Genomic DNA, 5,828 nt, shown 5'->3' with positions numbered 1-5,828 from the left:
TTACAATCCCTTATTTTTTATTTTATTTATGCCTACAGCACCTGGTCTTCCTAGGTGGTCTCCCATCCAAGTACTAACCAGGCCTAACCCTGCTTAGCTTCCAAGATCAGACAGAATGAGGCTTGTTCAGGGTGGCATGGCTGTAGACTAAATAAAGCTTCCTAAAATGGACAGTTTCAAGTGTACACAAATGTAAAGAGAATGGTATAATGAATCACCTTAGGAACCTGTCACTTAACTTCAGCAATTATCAGTTTATAGCCAATCTTATTTCCTTATATTTACCCCCATTCGTCACGCTTCAAATCATTTTGAGTAAAACTTAGTAAATAATTTTATTGATAATTATTTCAGTCGGTATTTCTAAAAATAAAGGCTATAAAAAAACATAACCAATATCATTACACAAAAATTCTTACAAAATGCGAAGTCTGTTCAGATATTTTGGTTGCCTCACATATTTTTAAAATAATTTGTTTTATATCAGGATCAAAATAAGATCCATACTTTGCAGTTGGTTGATTTCTCTTCAGCCTTTTAATCTTTGGGTTCTCACTCTTATTTTTGTTTCCTCGCCATTTGTTAAAGAAACTGGTTTTTTGTCCTGTCATATCTGGATTAGCTGATTTCATCCTTGTAGTATAGTTTCCTTTCTCAGTCCTCTATATTCATGTTAATTGGTAGGTAGGTCTTAGAGCAGCGATCTTAACCTTGGCCACATGTTAGATTTACCTGGGAGTTTCGCAGAAATTCTATGTCGAGGCTATATGCCAGGATAATTAAGTCAGACCTCCAGAGTTAGGGCCCAGGCATCAGCATTTTAAGTTCCTCAGATGATTTTGCTGTGCCGCCAGTAGTGAGAACCGCAAAAGTCTCGGTCTTATTCACATCCCTTTCCTCTCTCCACTCTTCTTTATCTTTAAGGAAGAATAAAAATTCATAAGTGGTGGTACAGGCTGCTGTTAGAGAGCACCTATCTGGTTTTCTCTATTTGTAATTTAGCAGCCATAAATTTTGAGAAATTCATTATTTCATAAAGGAAGGCAAAAGGGTGATTTTTCAATTCTATTATTCAATCATGTATTAATTGAACTACTTTTTTAAAGAGAAACTTCCTAGGTATCCTATTTAGTTACCGTGAGGTTCAGTTCCTATAGGAAAGGCAAGATAAATGTTTGATTCTATTATTAGTTTTTTTATCAGTCCTCAGTTCTCCAGTGGTAACTGATACTTTACATACTTGAGTTTATACTATTATAATATCTATAAATATAGACTAATTTATCTTTTGTTGGGTATATAGATTTTCAGTTTCTCATTCTTATAAATACAACCCCCTTTTTATATTTTTATGACTTTATTGAGATGTAATCCACATATACAATTCATCTATGTAAAGTGTACAATTCAGTGGTTTTTTTGATATATTCACACATATGTGCAACTGTCACCACAGTTAATTTTGGAATATTTTTATCACCTCGAAAAGAAATCCTGTGCCCTTTAGCTGTCACTCCTTGTCCTCTGGGTCTCCCTTACTCCCCCTAAGCACCTGCTAATCTTTCTCTCTAGATTTGTCTATTCTGAGAGTTTCATAAAAACACAATCGTTGCAGTCTGTGTCTGGCTTCTTTCACTTAGCAAAATATTTTCAAGGCTCCTCCATGTTGTAGCATGTATCAGTACTTGATTCCTTTTTATTGCCAAATAATCCATTGCACGGATATACCATTTTTGTTTATCTATTCATCCATAGATGAACATTTGGGTTGTTTCCACTTTTTTTGGCTATTGTGAATAATACTGGTATAAACAATCATGTACAATGTTTCTTGGTGTGAACTTATATTTTCATTTCTTTTGGGTATATATCTAGTGGAATTGCTGAGTCTATGGTTAACTCTGTTTAAGGTTTTGAGGCACCGCTTTTACCCATTGTTTTTCAGAGTGGCTGTACCGTTCTATCTTCTCGCCAGCGGTATATGAGAATTCCAATTCCTCTACATCCTGTGTCACCACTTGTTATTATCTGACTTTTTGATTATAGCCATCCTAGGTCGTAAAGTGATATCGCACTGTGGTTTTGTTTTTGCATTTCCCTGATCACTAATGATAGATGTCAAGCATCTTTCCATGTGCTTATTGGCCATTTGTGTATCTTATATGGAGACTGTCTATTCAGATCCTGCCCATTTGTAAATCGAGTTATTTGCCTTTATTACTGAGTCATAAGAGTTCTATACACACACACACACACACACACACACACACACACACTCACTCACTCACTCACTCACTAGATTTCAAGTCCATTATCAGGTAATGACTTGCATGTTAGCCTGCATGTAAAAAATGTACATCCATCATCTCACCTGTCTAATTTTTGCTCTACTCTTCGACTAATGTATGCTTATAATTAGTAACAAAGACTTGCATATCAAAATGCTTGATGTTTACACACATGACTTTACTTAAGGAAAATTAGTGAGTCCGTTATGGAGTTCTAGAATTTGATCTGTATACTTGTCTGAAGTATACAAATGAGTAGGACCATTTTTGTTTCACTGTAGAGGATATGACAATTGTATAAAAAGTGGTGGGAGGATAATTATTGGCGTGGCAGATGACGACTTGGTTGTGATATAAGTTAATTTGTATTTAGCTGAACTTTTGGTCATGATTGAAATTCTAACAGTGCTGAAGTTTTTTTAATTTTAGAAAAATTGCTACAAAATTAAAATTTTGTTTGTAGAATATAAAATGAGAGAACTTTTTTCTTATGACATAGTTGAAATCCTGGGAAACTTAATCTTGGAAAAAAAATAAACCTGGTGAGATCAAATTTCATTTTTCTCACAAAGTCTGCACTGTTCTCTGAAGTACAGAGAAGTAGCTTTTCTGTGAAATTGTTCTTGTTGTATTCAAAGATAATGACCTGTTTAGTGTTTATTACAGAGTGAAATTTTAATGAATGGTGCAAATGTTACACTTTTGCCCAAAGATTATTGTTAAAATTCTCGAGAAATACTGATATTATTTTGTGATTTTTGACTTTTGAAGTAGATTTCAAAATTCAGCCATCACTTAAATGAGTATGAATTTAAAAAAATTTTTTTCTACTTATGTGTAAGCACATACAAGTAGAGCGTATACAGTGAATCCTCCTGTACCAGCTTCAGCATTTGACTTTCTGCCCTTCATGTTGCTATGAAGAGGTCTTGAAGAATCATTTTCCATTCAGGATGGTGAGAAACGCACAGTGTATCATGATGAGTGTATCATACTGGCTTTAGCATTACTGCATTGGGGATGGGGCGAATCCTGACCCCCCATGTTCTTGCTGTTTGACTGGGCAAGTGACTTTTCCTCTTAGAAGCTCAGTTTTTGCATCATGAAAACAAGTTTAATATCTACTTTTGAAAGTGGTTTGGATGATTAAGTGAGCAAATGTATGTGAAGAATTGAAAGAGTGTTTGGTGGTTAATTAAACGTGTGTGTGTACATATATGTGCCAGTGGGGTTCTTCATGGCCATATTGAATTTCCAAAGTCTATAACTGTGTGCTAAGGCCCGTTCTAGGTACAGCAGTGTGACAGAGTCTAATTCTGACAGATAGATGAATGGACAAGCCTCTGGGTTAAGAACAAGGTGCTTTCTATGCAAGGTAGGGAAGTGTACTAGTTTCACAGGGCTGTCATAACGAATTCCTACGAACTGGGGGGATTAAAACAATAGAAATTCTCACAATTTTGGAGGCTACTAGGCTGAAATCAAGGTGCTGGCAAGCCTCTCTCCTAGCTTCTAGTGATTGCCAGCACTCTTTGGTATTCCTTGGATTGTTTTGTAGATGCATCACTCCAGTCTTTGCCTTGGTGGTCATGCTGTGTTTTCCCTGTGTCTCTGTCCAAATTTCCTTCCTCTTAAAAGGATGCCAGTCATTGGATTAGAGGCATATTCACAGGTAGTGGTGGAGATGAATTTTTAAAGGACTCAGTACAGGGGGTTAACTAAGACGGGGGGTGATCAGGGATTGCTTTCTAGAGGGTAAGAAGATCTAAAATGTGTTCTACTTTAAAGGTGGTTACAAAGGAATTAGCTAGGAGTGGATGAGAGACGGGGTTGGAGAGCAATATGTGATATTATTCTTCAACCATATTAAATTGCATGGATTTTTTTTCCCCCTAAGAACCATGGGGAACATCAAGGGTTTTAAATTCAAAATTCACATACCGTCGTGGGTTTTTGTTGTATTCATGGCTGAACATTAATTTTGAATTAGCCTGTCTGTGTTTCTTCTTTTGAGGAAATTACCAGGCTGTGAATCTTACAACTCATCTTAGAAACTGGGGCTCAAATTTCCAGCCTCCCTGCTAGGATGTAGAGAGCTGATCGTGGCTTGGCCTCTCAAATGTATCCATCGAAGAGTTTGATTCAGTTGTCAGCAATAATGGAGACATAGGCTTGCCACGTGGATAGCAAGTATGTAGATATATGTTTTGAAGTGATCAAGCAGAAGCCACAAGAGCATACAGTTTCCAAACCATGTATGTGATGAGTTATAGACAGGATTCTGGAAATCTCTGCAGTTGAACATGCAAGCTGCATGAGGAGGAGTAGTTTGAAGATTAGGAAATTGAAATTGTTATTATTTTTTGCAACATCTTTAAAACCCCAGACAAACTTGATTGGGGAGTAAATAGAACTTGCTGTTTTATAGACTTGATTTCCTAAAAAGTATTCATTTAACAAAATTGTCTTCCTCTAACTATATCTTTTCCTTGACTATTGATAGACCTTTGTTACTTATTAAAACCTTTAAAATTACTTGAGCATGCCCACTTCTGGTCCCAGTTCTTCATAGTAAGTGCTATCCAAGCTGGTACTCAAATATTTTCTGAAACAGGATGAAGCAGTATCATGTTACGATCTGAGGGGTAGGATCTGGGTGAAAAGCTTGCTCAATAGAATTTTGGACTAAAAGCAGGACTCAAGGGCTTAATTAGCAGTTTTTAAGTATACCAAATCCATGGCTGGGCTCCAAGTAATGCCTTGATCTTGAATACACAACCACCAGACACTGAGAGCAGTGGTTGGGGGTGGGGAAGCCCTGGGTTTTGCCTTGAGACCCTCCTGCCTCGCCCAACTGCTAAATTCCAGAATGGGGGAAATTCCAGGGACTTTTATCACTAGCTTGGCAATACTGTGATGATTTGTCCACTCCACTGTTCAAAGGCAACTAAACTTCTTATGAAATACATATCATAGGAAACAAACAGCAACAGTGGGAGGGATTCTGTTTGACTTTTGTGGCTAGTCCATTGTCTTCTGGCGCCTTGACCTTGTCTTCACAGTGTTCAGGTCCGCCACAATGGGTGGGCGTGGTAAGCATCTTTCCTTCCTCTGTCTAGTCCCCAAATAACTCATGCATTTAGCTCTCTTCTTTGTCCAACTGTTTCTCCAGTGAGAGCCTTCAGAATAGGGGAGGAGCACTTTATTTTCTTGGCATTACTTTTTTTTTTTTTTTTGAAAACAATTTAAAGACAAGTATAATTCAGTTTGATGTTCTTATTTTTTTTTCTTGCTTGTAAAATGTTTGTTGTAAAAAACATTTGGAAAGCAACTAGGAAAGGAGGAAAATCTTTCTCCCAGTGGCAGTATTGTTATATGACTCGTAGTTCAGTGTAGTCTGATGGGCATTTTTCATCATGGTTGTCATGTTGTATTAGTTTATATTCTGTTATGTCTTCAACATTTTTTTCTCTTTTAAAAAATCGAGTTATTCACATACAATAAAATTAACCCCTTGAAAGCATACAGTTCGATGTTTTT

At 36.7% G+C, this 5,828-nt stretch overlaps 1 protein-coding gene and 1 pseudogene across 1 annotated transcript in view; one reads left to right on the top strand and one right to left on the bottom strand.

The window, feature by feature from the left end:
- Positions 1–5,828, top strand: part of IGF2BP3 (insulin like growth factor 2 mRNA binding protein 3) — a 123,274-nt gene that overhangs the window by 59,942 nt on the left and 57,504 nt on the right. The window lies entirely within an intron of this gene.
- LOC111740892 lies at positions 30–148 on the bottom strand (annotated as a pseudogene).

This window comes from Pteropus vampyrus, unplaced genomic scaffold (assembly GCF_000151845.1).
Source record: "Pteropus vampyrus isolate Shadow unplaced genomic scaffold, Pvam_2.0 Scaffold69, whole genome shotgun sequence".
NCBI lineage: Eukaryota > Metazoa > Chordata > Mammalia > Chiroptera > Pteropodidae > Pteropus > Pteropus vampyrus.
Note: the sequence above shows the minus strand (reverse complement) of the source record. Positions and strands in the feature narration are given on the sequence as shown.